General features: G+C 41.0%; 1 protein-coding gene across 1 annotated transcript in view; it reads right to left on the bottom strand.

The window, feature by feature from the left end:
• Window positions 1-24068, bottom strand: part of gjc1 (gap junction protein gamma 1) — a 43287-nt gene extending 19219 nt beyond the window's left edge. The window contains exons 1-2 of the mRNA XM_086075780.1: window positions 23854-24068; window positions 20939-21697 (exon numbers count right to left, since the gene is read on the bottom strand). The gene's annotated coding sequence lies outside the window, so the exon portion shown is untranslated. The remainder of the gene's footprint in view (window positions 1-20938; window positions 21698-23853) is intronic.
• Window positions 24069-24762: the final 694 nt, after the last annotated feature.

The raw sequence follows: 24762 nt of genomic DNA, 5'->3' as shown, positions 1-24762 counted from the left end.
ATTTTTCTATACAGTCCTCCCTTGCTATGCTCACATGTGGCAATTTCCTCTGTCACATATTTTTGAATCATCATAATATGTAATTTTATATCACAGATTTTTTGCTATACTGTATTGCTGTGACCATTTTTCCACAAGACCGTTAATGCATACTCAAATAGCAAAGAAAAGAAAGAAAGCATACACATTACACTGATTGCCTTAAACCGCTTTCGTTTTTACACATGCTAGAACTTAACATGTTAAGTAGTACAAATTTACGTTCTTAATTACTCAGCCTTGCCTTTTTAAAGCCACACACAATCAAAGTCTCAGATACGACAGTGTTAAGTGTGAGGGTGGCGACCCCAAGTGGACAAAGATAATACCCAAACCTCACATGCATATTTGTTTTGTTGTTATGCATAAAGTTTTAAAACACATAGAGATAATAAAATGAATAGTCACTACTCTGCAGGGTTAAGTGACAAATTACTGTATTTTGTCAAATTTGGTAACATGTTTTGAGCATGTTTGCACAAATGAACGTGATGTTTTTAAAGGGTGTGTGTAGCTGTGTGAGGGTGCGCCGCCGCTGTCAGGATGTCAAAGGGAGTGCACGGCCGGCTTGAGAAGTTTGTCTGGCATAGAAACGCGCACGCGCACGCACATGGACATGTCTAATGAGACGAGCGAGTGCATCCACGGCCGGTTGGAGGCCTGCGTGCTCACACGAGGCTCTCATGCAACGTCCCATTCATGAGGCTAACAGGGCTCAGCGCAAGAATGCTATTACAACATCTGCTCGCAAGTATCCCCCCTACCAAATCCTCGCGATCCCCCTCGTGTGGGTGTGGGGGGAGGGGGGGGGGGACATCCTCACTACAGCCACCCCCAACCAATCCACTCACCCTGCCGCTAACTGCCGCTCTGGCTTTCCCCAACCCCCAGCGCTTCCTCCGCATCCGAGCCATCCATCAAGGACGCTTTTACACCTCGTATGCGCTTCCTGTCACTGAGGCTGAATTATGTTTGGTGTCAGCCAGCGTTAGAGGTCACATACGCTCTCACCCGCTAAGCATAATTCCTGATTTTGGATATTGATATACATATTGTCTATGAAGCCGCTGTGTTAAGAAGCTTACACGTTTGGATTGGGATTTTCCTCACTCCTTATCAGCTAAGACTTCATAAGGACTTTTCTCGTTAGTCTTGTTTGGCTTTGGGCCGTTTCTGTGCTTTCATTACAGGGGGTGAAATTATGTTGAGTTTAACTTGAAATACATGATGAATATTAATGTGGACGGCGGACACACTGAAAATCTGTCACCCTTCCAGCCAGTGCTGGACTCTTTGTAATTTAAGTAGCAGGTGGTGTTGGAAAAGTATACCGTTTTGTCACAAATGAGTTCTTCTTTACTTATTGATATACTTCTAACTGCTTCTTTGCCAGATGATGACTACAAAGGTCAGTCAAAGCAGGATTAATGGTAAACTACGACCCATCTTGAGATAATGACCCAAAAAGGATTGACCCCCCTCCCCAGACTTAAACTTTATAGAGTATGCATTTCACCTGCTAAAGAGGCTGACGTCGTCACAAAGCAGCAAACGGTGCTTTTATTAAAATAGGTCAAATGATGTTGAATTTAACAATCTGTATGGTGAATATTCAAATAAACCGCAGCTACATGGGAATTCTGTCGCCCTTCAAGCCAGTGCTGATACAATTGAAGGTGAAACTATGTTACCATTCATGAGTATCGGGTTTATTTTGACTTGAGGCTTCTTCTCTGTCAAACGATCTTAACGAAAGCTAGATTGAATCACAAAACGGAAAAAGGATTTGTCATTGTAGTTAGTCTTCATTTCGTTTTTGACCTTTTTTTTTCTAAATACAATTCATTGTATATTGTTTTCCACAGCGGGTTTGTTAGCTTTCATTTGTTTTCATTGTTTTCGCCAATAATGCTTCCTTTTAGTTTAGTTTGATTAGTTGTTGTTTTTAATCGAGTAATTCTTGAGTGCAGGATCTAAAAAAGGTCACTAAGTATTGTGTAATAAATAAAATAAAATACATTCCAAAATGACTGCTTTCTTCGGTGTGGCTGCAAACTAGCTCATGAATGAAATTTGATGACAAAGACGAAAACAAACATTTTTGCTATAATTGTAGTCTTAGTTACTTTTTTTCTAAATACAAACTGTAGTTTCAATTAGTTATCACTTTTGGGGCCGGGGGTTGTCCCTTGGCGCTGCCGCGGCCTGGGGGGCCCTGAGGTGTTGCGCTTGCTCTGTCCTGGCGGGGGTCGACGGCTCCCCTCTTTGGTGGAGATTTTCATGCATGCCAGATCCACCACACCAGCATCTATCGAAACTCAGACGCAATCTGCTTCTTCCTCTGGTCATTGAATCAGTGGAGGCTGGTGTCTGTGGATCTCACTCGGCTTCGTCTGTCCTTCCTTCCTTTCCTCAGTCTCTCCTTTGGTCTCTTGAGGTCTCCCTGATTTGGTGGAATTTAGATGTTTCTGGGATTGGTGAAGTACTCTGGTTGGGGGCCCGGTGGGTGGTGGGTGGTGTCTGGCCGGTGATGGATTTCACTTTCCTTTCTTTTCTTTGGTCCTTCCTCGGGTCTCCTGACGGCCTCACAACTCTGGCTGGATTCGGAAGTGTTCGGTTTAGGTGAACGGTATGGGATTTTTTAATAGGTTTTAGGTGAACTAATGAATACACACTCACACGCACGCACACACCCACATGCACATACACAACCACATACAAAATAAAAATGTATTTAAAAAAATAAAACATTCATGTCAAATCGGTAAAATTACCGAATGAACTGAGCTCTCCAGAAAAAAAAAAAGTTATCACTTTTGAGAAAGTATGTCTGTTTTTACTTTATTTTGTCAACAAAAATTATTTGCAAATTTAGTTTTGATTGTATGTTTGTTCATTAACTTTAACAAACGGAAGTTTGAAATGGTAAATTAACACCTGGCTTGACATATTGACCTAAAAACCCAACAAAACATGAAAAAAAAAACATTCATTAGGAGCAAATCAAAGGTTTAAAACTTGCCAATCTCCAGACTTGAACCCTATAGAGAACGTATTTTACTGATAGGTCGAGATTGTGACAAATGAGCACAAAAGGTGAAATTAATGTTGTATTTAATTTAAACGGCATGCGGCCTGTTAAGTGTGAGATAAATCTTTCACCCTTGAAGTCATTGCAGGACTCTCTCTCTGATTGAATAGCAGATGTCGAAACAAAAACTTGAAAAAAAGGAAAGACAATATCACGTTTGGTAAACTGACCTGGCTTGTGATAATGACATTAATAAACCAACTCAGGAGTTTTATCAGGGTCAAGAAGTGGAAGGTTTTAATCAGGCCAATGCAATCTCCATATTTAAACCCATAGCGGATGTATTTTACCTGCAAAGAGAAGACCGAAGGGAATAATCCCCGCCAAAACAAACAAAGTTTTGTTGCAATTTTGGATTATGAATGTGTATTGTACCAAACTCTACTACTTCTAAAGTGTCTCTCATAAAAGGCCTATTTGATCAGCATTCTATCATGATTGATAAATTGGAGTCATTTGTCACTCAAGGCCGATTTGTATGAAGAGTCGACGCTACAAAAGCAGACCTGCGACACATTCAATCAAACTTCTTAATAGAATATAAATCCCAGTAACGTCCCCTCAGGGTTTAATACAACAGCATTAATGAGTGACTGATTAACAGCCGCCTCATTAGAGCGGGCGCCGGCTTAGCACCTGACAATTCACTTTCAGAATAGCGCAACGTCCGGGGCCGCCCCGAGCTGGCGTGAAATTGGCACTTAGCGCACTGCTAACGTCTGGACGTGTATCGCGGCCGTGGCGATGAGTCAATCAATTAGAAGCACGCGTGGCTTCCTGCGGAGATTAATTAGGATTGCGTAATGAAATGTGGCTTCCGCCCTCCGGCGGCATCGCGCTATTTACGGTAGACATCTTTGGAGGAACGACCGCTGATTTCCAGATGTCAGATTGCGTCCTTTGTTGCCAGAAGGACGTCAAGGAGAGAACGACTAGCTGACTTTATTTGGACATTCCACCAACAGGAAGTCACCTCGCAGATACTGTGATCGCCTGCTCGTCATGGGAAGTTACGTTCCTCCTATACCGCTGTAGCTGAAAATCTGCCATTGAGAGGCCATATCTTTTTTTGTGTGCAAAACTTACAGTAACAACATAATTAGATATACTCAAAATTAATTACAGTAGACTATATTTGTTGCACTTTATCCTGCATGCTCAGCTCCTCTCTTGGCTTCTCAGTACAATACTGATAATATTAAATCTTCGCAGAGGATGAAGAATATATGCCTGTGAGTACTGTTATACTTGTCGCATTGGTGTTTTGGATGAGCGGGTGGTTGGGTCATATCTACATGTGAGCATCTGTTCATATTTAAAAATATTTTAAAATATATTGGGGGGGAAAACTAAGTGTTAGAAATAGAGCTAGCATTTATCCACCTTGGCCTTTCACACAGAACTCAGCCAAGCAGACAATGTTAATACAGAGTTGTGCAGACAATTAGGAATGTTGGCGCGCACGCACGCACACGCACACACGCACACACGCACACACACACACCCCCACACACACACACACGGTGGCTCCATGTCCTATTAAGGTTCTTTTTGTCATCGACATGAATTCTTGATAATCTGCGGCTCCCAGAGGAAGTGAATAATTCAGTGAACATAAACAGTGACGCCCACCAGGATGTCTGCTGCTGCGCTGCTGCGCTGCTGCGCTGCTGCCGCCCCACCCACTCCCGCTAAGTGATGCCGTTAGTAATTCACACCAACGCAGCCACAGTCTCAGTGGGACGCTCAACTGTGCGCAAACGCTCAATGAAAGGCAGAGGGAAAAAGATTGGGAAAAAAGTTAAAAAATAATAATAATTAAGACTGTTAAATAAAAAAATATATGCATTGATATTGACAAGAGACATTTCAGTTACTCTTGAATGTACAAAAAAATGTTTTGAATTTATTTGTTTCATTATTTATTTATTTCAGTGCTTTTAATTATTATTTGTAATAATAATTTAAAAAAAATCCCGTGGTGTCTGTAAAAATTATAATTGTAATAATTAAGGATGGGCATTTGAGCAAATTTCTTTCAGCAAATGTGGGGAAAATTATTAATTAAAATCATGAATCCCCTGATTACCACAAATCTATATTTAAAAAAAAAAATCAATAATGCCTGATTAAAAATGTTTTATATTGATTTTAGAAGTTATGGAAGTGTGTTTTTCCAAATAATATTTTAAAATTATTTTTCCAATTGCATTTAAAAAAAAAAAAGGATAACCATTACCATAAACCAAAAATAGAAACAACAAAGACCGAAAAAGGGACAGGCAAACTAGTACAGCTATTCATTATAAAATTATTCGTTTATTCAGAATTTTTGTATTCATTTAAGATGGCAGAGATAACTAAAACAAGCGTGATCATCCATATAGGTACACTATAGTCTACACTTTTCTATTTAGTATCTTTAGCAATTACCCTCTTTTCTGTTACTGAGTTCAATGTGCTATTCAATGCGAGCGGTGGAAGCTTGTGAGCGAGGAGGCTGTGATTTCATTTCAATTCTTCAATTAAAAAGCAGTCATTCAAAGATGTAACTCGTGCATAAAAAGCAGGTCAAGTTTCTTTTGTGCAATAAGCAAATGTTCCTTCTGTTCCTCCTAGAACACTCCGTTCCCCGCCCTGAGCCAGGCACCTACCCTGCAGGAGGTCATGTACCATATATACGTATACGCTTCTTTTGCTCCAAATTGTAAACACAACAAGTGTGCCGGCATGGCCCTGGCCTTCTTTGTGCACTCACAAAGGCCACACAGGGTCACGGCTGGTTCACGCCCGGCCAGCCTTGGGAGGAGCAGCGAGCAGATTACGTTTGTCCTCAGATGCTTTTCATGCGCCGGTCATCAACGTGCTCATCTCGCTCACACAAGGGGATAAAGAGGAGGACTCGGGCCAAGGTTTATCCTACGTGGATGCTCCTAGACTTTTAGTTTCTGGGTTTTCCTTTCCTAGGAAGGTGTTTATATTTTTCCACGGGAGTTTGACATTTTTTGCCATAATCTTAAAAGGTGTGTTTGGTGCAAACTCAACACGCCTCATCACCAGTAGAACACAATTTCTAAAGGGAAGCATGGCAGTGGCATGCCTTTTCAAATTGGGACCTGAGGCATGGTGGACATAATTATGTTCAAAACAGCAGTCAGGGTAAGCACAAAACGTTCAGACTTCTGCTAGAGGAAGAAAATGTCTAAAAAGCCTACAAGAACATCAGAAACGTATTAGGTGTAAATCGGAGAAACTTTAAATGGTGGTAGGTGTGTGCTGACTCTTATTTATTACGAGTTTGAAAGCAATTGTTTAATTCTGAACACACCACTTCCCAGTTTTTAGAGGGTATGCACACTTATTCAACCTCATTATTCAATTGGTTTATTTTTAAAGATTTTTTATTTATTTAATTGAGCTGTATAGGTATCAGCCACATTGACAATTGAAAAAGTATCATACATGTGCATATATATAAACTGTATACTTATATGTACTCTATGCACATATATGAAGACAATGTTCCTTACCGAGAAAAACAAGAAGGTGAGGTTTCTTTACATCCACACGTAAACATAAATTGTTGCTCCAAAAGATTTTTTTTCTTGAGACTTCTCAGACACGTCGCAGTAAAAGCCACATGACGGATGGTCGCATTCCATTTATTACCTTCACTTTCAGGCCTTTCGCAATAAAAACACATTCGGTGACTACTCATTTATTAGCATTAGCCGCCAATTTAGCCCTACTGCCACCATGGCCACCCCGAAAAGATTGAGTCAGTATTTCGAAAGGGTGGGCTCGCCGTCTTCTTTGAATTACTTCACAGAGACCTGCATCACGATGATCCTAAGAGATCAAAAGGCGAGCAGCCAGGGAGCGGGAAAAGATTAAAACGGAGAAGCAAAGCCGGTGCCAACATTAACAATTGATTCTCTGTCGCCGCCAAACTCAGCAGATGGCAAGCGAATGGAAACGGAAGCGAGCGATCGAATTTGAGAGCACACGACGCGCACGGAAGAAGAAGGGTGCCGAAAGGAAGGCCGCCAAAGGTTCCAATATGTCACAGCCTACTTCCTGTGCAACTTTAATTATCCCTCTCAGCTGACACATTTGTTGCGTGAAATAAAAAGTGTTTTTTTACTCAAAAGCAGGGAATCATTTGAGGGCCCAACGCAAAACCAGTAATTGAACCCTCTGCATCCATGTACTGCACTGACAAGATCGTTAAAGTACCACAACATGGATGCTATTAAGTGTTAGCATTAAGCTAGCAGACTGAAAGGTTAAGCTATGTGTAATTTCTTTGTTTTATGATTAGTTTGACATTAATTGTCAACAAACAGCTTGAAGTCTCTTTTTCTCCAGTTTTTTTATTTTGGTCACCATTTCTTTCTTCCTGATTTTCTGGGTGTGACTAAAACGCCCAGTAACACACTTGGGCCCGAGCATGAGTCACGCCACCCTCACTACAAAATAACTGGTGTAATTGAGATGTGAAGCCATCTTATGCCTGTGAATAAAGATTAAAACAATAATAACAGTTTTGAATCGAACAAAACTTCAAGAATCAGTTTTCATGAGGGCCCTCGGAAATCTGTGGTCCCCAGTCAATTGCCTGTGTTTGCTAGTAAGTATGCATAAGCGTATTGCAAACAGCACAACAAGCGTGACTAAGATCATCTCAGAGGTTTTTAAGGAATACCTTTTATTTTTTTTAGCATTTAAATAAATGTCGCCTGGAGGAACAAGGCTCTTTAAACTTTGGATGAATCCTTTCGGGCCTGAGTAAAAAAATCCTTAAAGTGTGTTTACAGCAAGCAAGCGCCTGGTGAAATGCGCCCCGGCACACTCTTCAGACACTACAGCCTGCTTATGTTAGTTAGCCTGTTACCTCAGGGTTCCACTAAGACCGCATAAAACATCTTCATAGGAGAGGATACTAGCTAAAGTAAATCAATCATAATTAATAGTAGCTTAAAAGAATAAATGAAATCTAATTTAGAAAATCCCAAAATTTAAAAAGCAGATCCACCAAAAGTAGTGCGGGTTTTGAGAACGAGGAGGTTAATAAAAAATGGAATGGAGAGTGCAGGTGGTGGTATGCATGGTGAGCAGAGAGCAAAGATCGGGTGGGGTCTTGACACTAAGTGTTTTATAGATAAACATGGACCATTGGATTTGTCTGTGCAAATGAAGTGAGGGACAAACATGTTGCCACAAACTGGACATAAGCAAATATGATACCGTTGAGACATAGGAATAGAAAAGCGCATCATTGCATCACGCACGCACCACCAGGCCCGACACAACAATATGCATAAAGAAGCTATTTCAAGTCAGGCCTTAAGCACGCATATGTCAAGTTCATCCTTTGCTCCTTTCTATTGTTTTTTTTAGCTATGTTTTGCTTCGCGCATAAAGTCTCATATTATTCTTATTATTCACCCGCCGGCTGGCACGAGAGCATCTGCGCGCGCGCCCCCCGGCGGCCCTTTTGTCCGAGCCATCGCACTAGGGTGGGCCGCGGCTCGCATCGTCTTGACGCCTCGTGGCCACGCAAAAGCGCTCATGTATGAACGTTACTTTGTTCAGCTATGACTGCGGGACAAAACAGAGGCGAGGAAGAGGAGAAGGAGGAAGGAGAGGAGGGTTGTCCTGGGAGACGATGCAGCAGTCCAAAGACAAATGAAGCAACCGGCCACTTGTCAAAGCAGCGCTTCAGTTTTTGCACTTTGGCTTTTGGATCTGATTGGCTGCTAATTCATCACCAAGTGAGGGTCTGCCCTTTTGCATTCAGTTGAAGAGGCCTAAACGGATTATTGTCACTTCCATTCATTCAAAGTATTTGTTTAACTTTACAATAGAGAAAAAATTCAGAAGAAAAAAAAAGTGTCCGCTTGTTTGTTTGGATGTTTGAACGTCATTATCTTTGACTTATGTTGTAATGTGTAAAAACGTTTTTAAAAATCAGCAAAAATTAGAAGAAAAAAAAAATCTGCCATTATTTGATGGGGTAATATCAGTTGACAAAATTGTCAGGTTGATTAATCCTTAAAGTGTGTTTACAGCATGGACAAACACATGGGGCTCTATTTTTTGTCAGTTTAGTGCTAAGCGCGGGCTAACAGTGCGCATGGATCAATGATCTGCATATATTACTTGATAGCCGATAGGCCAAGACTTTTGAAGCCGCGAGGCCGCCATATTACCGCTCCCAAGAAACGTCTCTCGGCATATGATCCTGTACATTTACAGTATCGAAATTAGAGAACATTTGAGACAGTACTTAGTAGAAACAGCATGATTTATGATGTTTTAAATGTGTTAAACATAAAAAAGAGGACTTCCGACATTTTACAACATGCCTTAAATACACAGTAAACTCTGCAGAGTAAATATTTGACTCTATTTAGAGAGGGACCAAATAGACTTACACTAGGAAGAGAGTAAAATAAAAAAATAAAATAAAAGTCGCTCAAGGGTTGAGGAATGAACTAACAACCTTCAGCTTGGGAAACTTCCCATCCTACTGTTTTCTTATCTCCAAGAGACCAAAGAGATCGTTTTTGGAGTCAAATTTACTCTACAGAATTTACTGTGTATATATATATAAATTATATGCTTGCTGATGTTTACAGAAGGAAACTTGTATTTTTCTCCAGGGAGGCGTCCAGGAGGCATCCAAACCAGATGCCCAAGCCACCTCAACTGGTTCCTCTCAATGCGGATGAGTAACGGCTCGACACTGAGTCCCGAGCTTCTCACCCTATCTCTAAGGGAGAGCCGAAAATATGCCTCAACTATAGATGTCTTTTCCTCAGTAGTCCATAGCATCTCGAAAGTCCAATTTGATAGACTCTTAGAACATTAATTCTTCTTGGTAAATCTGGAAAACAAAAATAATTGATTCATTATTTCTAAAGTTATTCAAGTTTAGGTGATGACCGTTTTTTTTGTGTCTCCCTGAAATTAAAGCGAAAAAGAAACGTGTTTGCGTGCGCTTGCTCTCTTCATGACGGTCGGAGGGAGATTTCCAACGAAGACGCGTAAACATCCGAGGACGTCTGGGTTTGTTCATGCTGTATATGGAACAGGGGACAAAAATAACCCCAGTGCACACTTGTGTGCGTGCTCGTGTGTGTGTTTATGCATGTGTCCTTGCTATTTTTATGGGTGCAACCCCCCTTGTAGACGCTCCATTGAGTAGAATTAGCAAGACATGTACAGAGCTGCCGGCATTTACAGTGACGCCGCACGTGTGTCGCACATCCAGCCAATTAGAAAGCCCGGACGTCGTAAACAGTCGAGTGTTTACGTTGGGCTGAATGATGGCATGTGACCCAGAAATAGAGGTTGTGACCTTTCGGAGTGAGGAGAAACAGAGAGAGTTTTTTTTTTTTTGTTTGTTTGTTTCTGACACGGAGCTGATGAAATGGGAGTAATGTGTGCATTCGCTAGCAGTGACTCACCACTGCACGAGCTGCAAAAACAGCCCAAAATTGTTCTCTCTCCGCATGGAAAGTCCACATTCCGTGCGTTTTGTGCACTCGGTGTGTGGCTACTTTGGTGTGGCCGTGTGCACCCACGTGTGTGCACCCCCACAACCCCTGTGTGAGGCGACGCGGTGGCAAGGCTGTGACAAGGTGTCGGCCCCGCGGCCTTTGAACTCGACTGCTCGGTTCCGCCAGCAAGATGACGGTGAGCGAGGAGGACGGCAAGATAACTCCCGCCCATCCTCCACATGTGGACCAATCAGGTGGAAGCACTTGTCATCTGATTTTCAGACCCGCCTCCCTATCTTCAAAACAGAAGAACTAAATGTCTTAAAAGGAAATTGAACATAATTCATCACCAAATTTTACCAAATCAAATTTACGGTAAAACGATAACAAAAATAAAAAAGTTAATAGACAATTTCTGCATCACAATTTAATATTGCCATCCAATTCATTGTGCTGCTCCTTCTAGTGTGCCCGCCTTTGGCCACAGGGAGGAAGTATAAGGCAGTCAGACAGACTCACAAAAACAGTATTCATTTTCTACAATAAGAGTAAGTGGCTCAGTCACACGCTGTAATATTAGTATTTTTTCATAGAGGCCAAAGATATGCCTTTGCGTATATTACATTATCTGTGAAAACCACAACTATTGATGCTAAATTGCATAGCAATGGTATTTTGTATTGTTTGTTAGCATTAAGATAAGCTGACTTTCCTCTGAGATGTTGATTTTCTATAAATTGCTCACGACAGATTGCTGCGAATTGTGAAGTGTAATATTGAGTTCACTGCCACTACAACGCTTGTATCGCAAGTTGGCGCTTGCAAATCTACGGAAGCGTATTGCATTCATTAAAAAAAAAAATCCTGTTTTTCTGACACATTTTGGGTTTTTGAGTTTTTTGTTGTTTTATTGAATATTTTTCACTGTTTTTTTTGTAAAACAAATTCTGTTTAAAAAATATATATATTCCTCTGTTTTTCTGAATAATTTTTTTCTGTTTTTCTGAGTAATTTTCCCCTGTTTTATCAAATAATATTTTTTCTGTTTTTCTGAATAATTTTTTTCCAGTTTTTCTGAATATTTTTTTAAGGGGGTTTCCCCTCAGAGATTAGAGAACAAACCACAATACAGTATACACATGCATTCCTTTATTGAGAGCCAGTAAGTAAACATGACCATCTTATTGCATATGGAGGTGTGCGGGAAAGTGTCCGCTATTAGCGAGTCTGCAACAAGTCACTTAGAGTTCAGAGGTAAAAAAATATATATATACTTTTTTTCCAGTTTTTTAAAATAATTTCCCCCCTGTTTTTCAGAGTAATTTTTCCTCCTGTTTTTCCAGAATTATTTTTTTCGGCCAGTTTTTTTTGAAAAAATTTATTAAGTAAAACAGAAAAAAAAAATCAGAAAGAAAAAAAACCTCAAAATAATAAAGCTCCCCCAAAAAATTTGTCAGAAGATGCAATACGCTTCCGTACAAGTCAAAGCAAAAAGTCTAATTAAATTACATCACCAATGTAGTGTGGAGTTTGTGCAACAATTAGAAAGTGATAGAAAATTTTACAAAATCTTGTAACGTACAAATTATTTTAATCATTGTTCTAATCAAAGTTATTTTCTGGGGTAACAGTTTTTGAATTTGCAAACATTTCCACGAGGTCTCATTTTCCCTGTCCCCAGAATGCAGCACATGTGTTGTTGCTATTTTGTAACATAGAAATGTTTGCACTGAGTCATTGCGCTGACAATTTGACCCCCTGAGAGTATTAAAACTGTCATAAATTGTATTATGAGGACATTAAAGCAGGTGTAAAAATGTTATGAGCGTCTTTAACGAGTGTTGTAGAATCCAGCCAAGCGTTTTCCTTTGATATTAAATTTTATTTAACTTTTAAACAAAATTATTCCACCTACGCTATGAGACAAACATCCATCATATTTGTGGACTTCTTAATGATAGTGCCTCGGAGCAGTCGTACTGATTGAGTGTGTTTACCAACAATGTATAAATGTAACTGTTTTCTACCAGAGGTGGGAGTAAGTCACATATGTGCGAGTCAAGTCTCATGTCTCATCTTCAGTTTTCAATCAAGTCCCAAGGAAGGCTGGCTGATTATGGAAAAAATAGTCATCATGATTTTTGTTTTGATTGATATTGAAAACACAATTTTTCATTGATTACAGAACTTCACATTTATTTTACTACCAAAATTTAATTTGAACTAATTTGAAAGAACGACTACAAAATAAATTTGTGTCAAAGTAAATTAATAATATACTAGAATAATAGCCATCACAAAAAAACACACATTAAAGATGTTAAGAGTAGAAGAAGAAAGTTATGATTGAACTTTATTAATATAATTCCTTTTTCACAGATTAGGGAGCATATGTGTCTTGGAGTATTTCCATTTTACCTGTCTGTATGTGTTGCTACAGCGTTTGTGTGTGAATATTTGTTATATGAAGGAATATCACTCCAGAAACTCTATGCTAATTTTCAATTAGCCTGTCAATGGAATTTTGCATCAGCCTGCTAGCATTAGCATGTTTTCTACCCATGAGCAAGAAGGTGCATTCAGGGTACTTCCACAATGTAGGAACTTGCAAAAACATACAAAACTGTTCGGCACATTAATCGTTTTTCTTTGATTAAAATGTTTTTATGATTGTGAGAAGCTAAGCTCAAAATGCCAATTAAATGTCAAAGTAATCACCCAGCCCTCGTCCCAAGTTGCTGTGGCAAAAATTAAGGAAGTCAAAAGTCAAGTCTTGCAATCTTGCGCAGTCACGACATGTATTCCCGTATTAACGGCAGTCTGCTGACTGTGGCTGCGGAGCAAATAAAGTTCATTGTCGTCTCTTGCTCGACCCTGAATGAAAGACCTCACTCATATTCGCCTGTCACGTTGTGGTCCCGCCCCCCTCGGACCCCCAAGGGGAAGTGGCATAAGACCTGTCACCCCGCATCACGGCGATGGCCCGAGCCAGTATGCAAATGTGTCAGCGCGCGCCGACTCACGAGTTGGACATATCGCTTTGAATATGCGTGCTCGACAATGACTGGAGCGTAAACACGGGCTTGACTGCATCCGGCACGGGCGTGTGCGTGTGCTGCGTCTGTACTGTACGTCTGAGTCCATCCCGCGTTACGTTACAGTGACATTCCCAGTGGGAAGGTGCCTGCCGCGCGCGCAACCGCTTTCGTTTGCTACAATGCCCATTTGGACTTCATGAGCGAAGCCTAGGTGACACGTCGCCTCATCTGCACGCACGCCACATTTTAGCATCAGCGTGAAACGGGTTAGCAAGTCAGATTTTCACTCAGGCCGCGAGAGGTCATGGCTTTCGAATTACGGATGACCCTGAAAGCTCTCATTTAAGTTTCAACCTTACATTCCCAATTGGTACCGCACACCAAAAAGCAGTGAGAAAGTAAAATGAGCAAAATTTGCCTATAAGCAGGTACTTGGGACTTTTTTGTCTAGGGCAGGGGTAGGCTTGTTTACAACGTGAGAGTGGTCCGAAGTTCAAATCGTGGACAAGCCTTTCCTTTACAGTTCAGTTACGGATCATGAGCCTTTTTTTAAAGACAGCGTGAAAGGGGCTACGCTGTTGGAATTAGCATGTGAAAGGATACTCTTAACTTGTTGGTCTAGGGCAGGGATGGATAACTGGCCGCACCCACTCTGAGTGGCCCCTGATTTAAAAAAAAGAGTAAGAATATTTTCTATTTTTTGCTGAGGTGGGAGGTGTCTAAACATTTCCGCTATTACAGTGGACCATTACTCGTGATTCACCACATGCAGATTCATCTATTTGTAGATTTCCCCCCAATATTTTTTATACAATACTAAAAACATAACAGCTTTATTTTGTGCTTCTTTTTTTTCTTTTTTTTAATGGGAGAGCCAACCCATGTTTTTGGTGGAAAACGTATATTGGTGATTTAGCATAATTTTTTGATGATTTTTGGGGGTTTACAAACCAACAAAAATACAAAATAATAATAATAATAATAATCCCCCCCCAAAAAAAAATTTCCTATAGCCTTTCCTTTCAGTGTGGGTCAGTATTTTCACTACTCGTGCATATTTTGTCCATATTTAAAATGGCATTTTTGTCATCCATCTGCTTAGTAAGTACGTGGTGCCCCCCCCCCCCCCCCCCCCCAAGTAGCACTAATGAAATATTGTGGCCCACTCCGTCAATTAAGTAACCCTTCCCTGGTACAGGAGCATCACTTATGCAATGAGAGGTGATGGTTTGAAGTCCTGAACAATTTTACATTTTAGGCCTGGGACCCACCTAAGGATTTTTTCCGGTCTTAAAAGATTTTTCATGTGACGGAACCCACAGATAAAGATAGTAAATCAGGCATTTAACAGCTTTGGTCACATTGTGTGTGTTCTCTGTCCACGAAGAACAGACACTTAGTGTACAGATACAAGCTGATGTTACCCAAGTGTTTCCGAACACTGAGGATGGGAGTGTTATAAAACTGTGATGTCGTTAAAAAATACTTGAGAAGGAAAATAAAGTCTGGGGAACCCACTTTTATAGACAAACAACATCGGGACACGATACTCGCATACTACTACATCCACCAAACTTACAGTAGGACAGATGCTGCCCATGGTGTGCCTGTTTAACTCATTCACTGCCATTGACGGGTATAGACGTCAAAAATTCATTTGAACTATTTCTATTAGTTTATATAAATGTTGTGATTAATCGTGAGGTAACTATTGAAGTCATGCGATTAATTACAATTAAAAGTTTTAATCGTCTGATGCCCCTAATTTTTAATAATCTTTTCTTCTTCTTTTTTTTTATTAGGGGCATCAGCCGATTACAATTTTTTATTGTAATTAATCACATGACTTCACTAGTTAACTCATGATTAATCAAAAAAGTTTATATCTGTTCTAAATGTAAAAAAAAAAAATTCTAGGTTTTCATACTCTTGGTAACAAAAGTGGAAAAAAATGTGAAACTAATAGAAATAGTTCAAATTAATTTTCGACGTCTATAGCCGTCAATGGCAGTGAATGAGTTAAACGTCTCTTTGTTGTATATGTCATGGGGCACGTCACATCACACTACTTGCCAGGGGTCACGGCCTCCCGTGGTGGCCTCGTTTCCCTCTGGGGTCATCCTTAGTCGCAGACGATCAAACGGAGGACTTCGTAATGAAAATCTTTATAAGAACAGAAGTGGTACCTGCTTGAAAGTGATGTCAGGACAGCCCCCCGTAGTTTTACTTTCATAACAACGTTTCGGCTGCTAATTTAGCACTTTTCATCCTCTAGATGAAACTAGCGTGCCAGATAATTTGTTTATTCCAGAAATAGTCCCCACCACCCAACCCCCTTTTTGAACTGCACTTAAGTCGATTTTTCAGATGTGTATACTTTTTACATGTAGCAACTAGGCTACATTTTATTTAGCTCTGTGGATGAAGACATGACACAATAAAGACAAGTCAGTCGATGTGGCGACCCTCGGATGGGACAAGCTGAAAGCCAGCCGAAAGCCACAACAACACCGCGTGATTCTAAACGATCACTTCAGGCCCCGAAAGTGGGCGCCTGTTTACAGCGTGACCTCTTCACGGCTGTTGAGGTGGTTAGCCGGCCAGAAGCGTCAGGCGCCGTCCCCTCGGCTGCCGCTCTAATGTGGCGCGCAGCAACTGGCAAACCCGAAAAGGCAGAGCGACGCGCAGTCGGAGGGAATCCAGACTCGTTGGCAGGAATCGAGACGGCGTTTCCCCTCAGCAAGTCGCGCTCTGAGGATTAACGCTGGTTGCGTGCGCACGTCTGCCAAAGCAGATATAAACATAATACCTTGATATTGCACATTGCTTGACAACCTGTTTAAATATATGCTGGAAACGCGTATACAGCAAGCAGGAGCATCGCCGGCGCCTCGCCAACTGCTCCGTTAGGGATGGTGGCATCATTAAATATTGACGGTTTATGCTAACTTACTGTTATTTTGCCCTCCGGTTTAGCATTAAAGCTACTCAACGCAGAATATTACATTTTCTGTCACCTGTTGACGAAAAATAAAACTGCACACACCCTTCTTCACGTACACAATGCGCGCATGACATCACATCCGCAGACAGAGCGTGGGAAATTCCAACCCTAATCCAATCTGAAAACGATTGGCCAGAGGCTTGCAAGAGTACCCAATGTGAACAACTAATGTGTTAATCTACTAATTAGAAGATGTTTCAGTCATAAATGAGCTAATAAAAAGGCTATTGTAAAGATATTTTGAGGCCAACTGTTACAGAGAGCAGCTTTAACTTAGCTCAAGTTAGCCTAGAAGGTTTCAAAATTCAAAATCAAGGTAGCTAATTTTTTTAAATTAGAAATTATGCGTGTTAAAAATAAAATACAGAACATTATTGCAATAGGTGAAAAAAAAAACATGTATCACAAAATTTTGTGTGCATGATCAATTTATTTAAAAAAAATCTTGTTTTTTTTTAATCAACAAAATTGGGCAATGCAGTAAGCTCAGCCCCTCCACAGCCACTTCCATGTTCACAGTCACACTATTTCGTGCATTTATTTGTTTTTATGTATTTATTTTTGTACAGTTTATAACATTTAGATTTAACTCTCATTCATATTGCGTGTAATTTCACCGTCAACCACTAGATTGCAGAACGCTTATTTAGTTTGAGATTGTGTAAATTTGAAAGAAGAATGAAACAGGAAGTGTTTGAGCACATCTTAGTTTTTATTGAAAATTATTGAACAACATTTACTGTAATCCTGCTTTTTACTCCTACAAAAGGTGTGAGATGGTAAGTTTGGACAAAACAGGATTTGTTTACTGTGCTGTTTTGCTCTTGCTCTCATTACCCTTAAATGTGATTGCATTCTTTTAAAGGTGTGTTTAAAGACCTTTAAAAATGTTAGAAATGCTATAACTAGGGAATTTTAAAAAATAGAAAAGATTTGAACATACATGATTTTTGTTAGACATCTATACATGAGGTATGTTATTATCATCTTCTGAAGGAACACCTGCCACTACCACACGAAGTGCTGTGATTGGTGTATAATTGACCCTCCGCTGGCTGCTTGTGACACGTTCGCAACTGCCAAGAAACAGGAAGTGCATTCACTGCCCCGAACGATAGCGAATAGACGTCTTTGAAGCGTGTCATTGACTTTAAAAAGCTTCCCGCGGGCGTTGCGCTAGGCAGCTACCATCACTGCAAAAGCCTGATTAATTGCATGTGATTAACTTTTTTTTTTTTTTATCAATTACACTGTAAATTTGATCCTTGGAATAATGTGGGGACACTTTTAACGAACAAATTAGAAAAGCAGAAGTAGCATTAATGAAGATGGTGCCCGACTTCACTTCATACACGATTTAGTCGCCATGCGTTATGCACTTTAAAAGGTTACAACAAAGTCTAATGGGCCTTCAGCTTGACAGAGCGTTGTTAATTGCGCACCCGTCCCCCAAGAGTCTCATTCAGGCTTTTAACTATCAGGGAAATAAAGGTATGGTATTGATTTTCATAAACAGCCACAATTTAAGACCTCCGTAAAGACATGTAAGTAACATCAAGCCAGGATGGGTGCCGTGGGTTTTTTTTCATAGACCGTATTTCCTCTAATCGCATCTACTCTAATAGATTAATTAATTGCAATTAATTGCAGAGTCCGCAATTTCATTATTTCCATATGGCAATGTTGTGTTCGTGTGCGTCCCAAAAACACACCAAGGCGGTAACTGAGGAGAACGGTTGAACAGGAGCACTTTGGCTTCAGCTGTGGTGCTGCCACACACAATCTTCCCCTCATCGCTCTTCAGTGCAGGTGTCCAATCCCACCCTCATTCACGTTCCCCTTCCTTCTCCTCCTCCTCCTCCCCCCAATTGCTGGTGCAGAAGTTGTAACAAGGTGGGCAGGTCATCGGGCAACGGAAATGAAGCACTTTGCAGGAATGGTTAATACGATAAATGTGTTGGAAGGCCGAGGAAGCTGAGCAGAGGTATGTATGCCCTCTATGAAGTAATCATGAGTGGAGGTGTGTATGCGCTCCCTACTGCGTGGTAAATACATCGCATCCATATGTGAGCAGGGCTTGGGCCCATAGATTTGTGGCCATATGATGAGTGGAGGCATGTATGTGCTCCATACTGTACAATGAGTTAAGGTATTTACAGTATGTGCTCCATGTTGTAATGATGAGTGGAAGTGGTGTATGTATGCGCTCCATGACTTACAGTACGATGAGTGGAGTTATGTATGCACGCTGTATATGTGCTCTATGTCCTCTGACGCGTAAAAGTATGTATGTATGTATTTATGTATGTACTCCAAGCCATATGATAAGTGGAGGTATATGTGCTCCATGTCATAATACTAGTGGAGATGTCTTATGTATGCACACCCTACCATACAGTATATGAGTGAAAGTATATACTGTCTCTACTACATGCACTCATCATAAGTGGAGATATGTATGCACTTCATGATGAGTGTAAGTACTGGATATACACTCTCAGTACTGTACTATTTGTGGCTGTATGTATGCACACCATGTCGTAATGACGTGTGAAGGTATGTATGTGTTCTGTCTTTTGATTAGCAGAAGTATGTATATGCACCATCTTATTTATGTATGTGCTCCATGTGGAGCTATGAACTGTATGCATTCCATACTGTATGATGAATGGAATTATGCATATAATCCATATTGTGACGATGTGTGAAGGTACTGTATGTATGCGCTCCATGCATGAATGATGAGTAAAATTATGTATGCACTCTATGGAGTGTGGGTATGTGTAATGTGCTCTGTTGCAATTAATGGAAGTATGCATGCAATCCATACTGTATGATGAGTGGAGGTATGTATGCACTCCCTGCCATACAGTATAATGAGCCAAGGTATCTATGTGCTTCATTCCAGTAATGGGTGGAGGTAGGTACAGTATGTATGCGCTCCATGCTGTCATGATTAGCGGAGGTACGTATGCGCTCCATGCTGAGGGTAAATACATCACATCCATATGTGTGCAGCATAAAGATCCCGCTTTCTGGTCACCGGAGCAAATCCTATTGCATTTCTGAAAAAATGTAATAGATAACGCTCATTTTGTGCAGCATTGAGGAGGAAAGTCTTCATATTTGAGCCCACGGATGATCATTCAAAAGCATCCAGCGTGTCATCACGCTGAGCACTGCCAGGTGCAGGTCGCTCCCCCGGTTAAGTGCCCTGAATGATGGTGGGACGAAGAAGGCAGCAGGGGGATGGGGCGCTATTGGCTTCATAAAGGGATAAGGTGATGCAGCTTAGAGAAAATACACAGCAGGAATGAAGCTCGGGTACAACAGCTAACATGAGAATCAGCATGATTTATAAAGAGAAAAAAAAATCTATCATATTTATTTTTGATTAGCAATATCCGAGATATTAATGTTAAAGAATGTTTAATATTGTGCTGCTGTTAACACTGGCAGCATTATTTCCGCTTACAAATATTTGCATTTTGTATTTCTCTCAAGCTGCTGCGCCTCCCTGAACTAAAACTCTCATGTAGTTTTGAAATCACTGATGTACTGTAAATAATGAATGCAATCCCTGCAAAAAAACGGTAACAAAATGCATTTCCAAATGTTAGTTTTGCATATTTACCCAAACAGCAGCAAAATAATTTCCCTTCATTTTTTTTGGGCTGCTGTGCCCCTGGAGTTCTGATACTTTGAAAACCATAACGACATTCCCAGATTTCCACACTGATACATTGTTAATGTATCAGACAAAAAGGCGTTTCTATTATTGATTATTAATTTAAAAAAATATATGTATACCTCTCTGACAGTGACAATCAAAACTGAGCATTGCAAAAGTACAATTTTGCTATATTATAGCCTAATTGTACAAAATACTACCTTCAGGTGCATTGTTTTATTTTTAAAGGTGAAAAATGACATTTGGCTGAACAACTGCCCGGCGTTGCGCGTGCACGAGCGCCAATTAAGGCGCGCGCGCCCAGAAGAAGAAGTCGCTGGCATTCATTAATGTGAGCAAATGTCACGTGAAACAATTCCCCGTAGAAATTACATTGAAATAAAAAGATGTCATACACATGCAAGCATTTGTGTGCTCGGCCTGTTGTCAAAAGGCGCGTGCACGACCACCCCAAAGTGGGCTTGGGGGCAGGGGAAGCGGGTGTCACACATTCGGGGCAAAAAATGGACTCTGTAATATGATTGTCTAATAATAATTGTCTTCGAAAATGAATAGCAAGTGTTTGCTTACCGCTGTGCGAGTCTGTGAAGATGCTTTAGGATTCAAGAAGAAGCCAGGAGGAGGAGGACGAGGTTTATGGACTTGGCTCGGTCCAAACTTGAAGATCTGCCGGACTTTCTCGCTAGTCTGTAATTCTTATTGTTTCATTTCTCCCCTCTTCTTCTTTCCTCACACCCCCACTCTTCTTTTGTCCATGTTAGCCTGCCTTGACACAATGTGGTCACTATGTGGTCTGCTGCGTAAAAGCAGTGCCACGATCCCAGCGGGCCCGTTCCGTCACAGCGCTGCCGGATGATGGTGATGATGTTCGGGTCATGTTGACGCTGTCAACCGAACCTTCTTCTGTGTATTTATATTTGTTCCGAAGGAGGACCCACCTCTCGCGGCGATCACAGACGAAATCGGCGCTCACGAGTCGGTTATATGCTTCGATCAGGCTCGCTCACATGGTTCGCCCCGTATTGTCTTCCCCGCTCCACATCCTCCGCGGACCACCGACTCGCCGATCTGTTGATCACCGGAGAGCAGCGCTCGGATCCCGGGGAGGGGATAGGCTGGGAAGCGGAGTAGTAGAGGCGGTGGTCTTCGGTTCCGTTTCTGGAGATTCCTCCGCGTGTAAGTACGGCAGCCGAACCCGTGGTCGGTTCTTGAGTGACAGCTGAGGAGGGTCGGGCGGTGGGGGTCTCGTAGGCATGCGCGCGCGACTCTGGGCGAACGAGAATGGCGCGTGCGCATCTGTGACCGTGCGCGCTCCCAATGGGTCAGCATCTGTTTAATAAAGGAACAGAGGCCAGGAAATTATTATGCTAGAAAATTATTTATGTAAGGGATGGATGGATAGATAGATAGATAGATGTGATCAAACATTTATATAAAGAACATAATGTCATGACTCTCCCGAGCTTCCAGTTATTTCTATGACTATGATTTTTCTCTGATAGAGTTATTAGAACGGATAATTTGTAACAAAAAAGATTCATGATTTTTTGTTCTTTTATGACTTTATTCGGGGTTAACAGAAAAAGTGAGCAAATCTGCTGGGCCAAAAATATATACACAGCAAATTCAGATTTTTGGTTACATGTCTCTTGGCCATGTTCACTTCAATGAAGCACTTTTGCTAGCCATCCACAAGCTTCTGGTTGAATCTCTGACCACTCCTCTTCACAGAATTGGTGCAATTCAGTTACATTTGTTGGCTTGCTGTCAGGGACTTTCTTTAGCATTGTCCACATGTTCTCAAAGTCAGGACTTTGGGAAGGCCATTCTAAAACCTTAATTTTTAGCTTGATTTAGCCATTCCATTATCACTTTTGATTCAGTCGAGCCTTAAGGTGCCGCTTTTGGAGGAAAATCTTCCTTCTTGCACGGCAGCCTCCCAGTCCATGGCGATGCAAAAACACGGTTGACTGTAGACACTGACAGCTGGCAGATCTGCTTTTGGGTGGTTCTTGCTTGACTCACTCTCCCCCCGACCGATTTTCTCTCAGCAGTGGGTGATAGCTTGCATTTTCTTCCTGATCATAGCAGTGATAAACAGTGCCATGCACTTTATATACTTGCAAACAATTGCTTGCACTGTTGGTCTTAGGATCTGCAGCTGCTTTGAAATGGCTCCACACAACTTCCTCACTTGTTCAAGTCGATGATTTGTCTTTTCAGATCCGTTTGACACCGTTGAACTCTTTGACTGTCCATTGTAGCGTTTGCAGGCACTCGAAATCACAAACAAGAAGTTAAGAGGCAATCGTATGACGCTCATTTCATTGACAAACTTTCTAAGTCACCAAAATTGCCAATTCATGTTGCTGTATGTATATTTTTGATCCAGCAGATTTGCTCACCTTTTCTGTTAACCCAGAATGAAGTCATAAAAGAACAACAACAAAAATTTTGTGACAAGAAAGTATCTGTACAATTACTCTATCTGAGAAAAATCAGAGTTATAGAAATAACTGGAAGCTCAGAGAGCCATTACATTATGTTTTTTACAAGTTTATGTAAACTTTTGATCACAACGATAGGTGGATGGATGGATGGATGTGGATAGATAGAAAGATAGACAGACAGGCTTTGGTGTATTCAGGGATAATGTTTTTGTTTATTGGTTTTGCAGGATTTTGGGAGATTTTAAGGGAAGTGGGCATTTTGTATGGGTGATTTTTAGGGTGATTTGGCAAATTTGGGCAAGCTTTTGTAGCTCTTGGGAGATTTTTTTTCAGCATTTTAAAGGTTTTCGGGAGATTGCCATATTTCAGGTGGTCCTTCCGGTTTGGGGTGATTTGGAAAGATGCTGAGGGGGGCTTAGGGATTTGAAGGGGATTTTGATCTGTATTACTTTTAAAAATTGAAATAAGAAGTTGCGTCGCCACTTGATTGTTCATGTATTGCTGGTTCATCACTTCCAGCCTCACTCAGCGGGTGACGAGGCAGAGTCTGTGATTTTGTCAGGGGAGAATGATTCAGGATTTGAGGGTGCTGCGGGGGCATGGAGTCACGTGGCGACATTTTGTCTTTTTATTTATTTTTTTCTAAGCGTTGACCTTAACGGACCTCAACATGTCACACATGAACAACTACTCACAGACAACGCAACATACAATCACAGGACACATAATTTGGTGTATGTAAATTTCAATTGGAAAAAAACAGTTTTGATTTATAAGGTGGGAGTGCAACTGAATCGTTCTGCTTTAAAGGGTTGTGGAGTCATATTGCATCCCATGTATCAAGATCAAATGATCTTTTATTGGAGAGATGCACACCCCATATATATGTATAAACATTTATATAATGGGTTCCAGTTTAAATTCAATGTAAAAGCTGAATGAGGTAAAAGATGCGAAAAAAAAAAGAAGAGAGACTGAGGCGGTGGAGAGCAGATGGAGCCCGGAAAAAGGGCTCGATCTTGGCCCTGAACGCACCATAAGAATCTCTCTCTGTCTTTCTCCACCATGGTCTATATTTAGCACCGCATGGGACCACAGATTGTTGCAAGTGCTCGGGGGCCCTTCAGTGTTCAGACCGGCAAGAACCGCCGCCATCCGTCTCGTGGCCCGCGGCCGGGAACGGTCCACGACTCAGGCCAGAGTGCTGGAGGAGGACGAGTGACGGGGTCACGTCAGCTGAAGTCAGCCTTTTTCCATCAGGGTGAAGGACCCTTGAAGACGTTGTTGCCTTGAGATATGAGTTTCATTAGTTTCATGACCACACTCAAAACTCGAAGCACTTAGCAACTTTTCCCTTTGAAATGAATGGTAATGACAGTCTGTTCAACCAAAAACAAAAATTGCTGAATTTTAATGAGAAAAAAATAGCACTCTATAATATTGTCCTTTATAAAAATATAGAGTAATGACATAATTCAAAAGAATTAAGCTCATCAGTGCAGCAATAGTATGAGTTGTTTTTTGCAGAGGATCAAGGATATATCACTGTGACAGTCCACGTGTTTTGTGTTCTGTTGCATAGCGTATTGCTACGTATGCTGTTCATTCAAGCAGACGTATGGGAAGATTTGGCCGGCTAACATAGTCCTAGATCGGGCTGGTTAGTCATTAATAAATCTTGTATTGTGAAAAACATTGTTGCTGTCTGTTGAACTCTTAACATCAATTACAAAATACTTTTGATGAACACGCATTGACTGGCCAGTGAATGGCAGAGTTGTGTTTTTTGTTGTTGTACTAAAACAGCAAATGGAAATACATCAAATAGATTGGGGGGAAACAACCATCTACCTTCTTATTCTTTGAAAACGTCGCTCCAGCTACATTCTGTCTTTGCCATCTCCATCACGTCCAGGCAAGTGGGGGATCCAGTGTGTCATGTTG

Source organism: Leptonotus elevatus, chromosome 1 (assembly GCF_054856555.1).
Source record: "Leptonotus elevatus isolate MCC_2025b chromosome 1, RoL_Lele_1.0, whole genome shotgun sequence".
In the NCBI taxonomy this organism is placed as follows: domain Eukaryota; kingdom Metazoa; phylum Chordata; class Actinopteri; order Syngnathiformes; family Syngnathidae; genus Leptonotus; species Leptonotus elevatus.
Note: the sequence above shows the minus strand (reverse complement) of the source record. Positions and strands in the feature narration are given on the sequence as shown.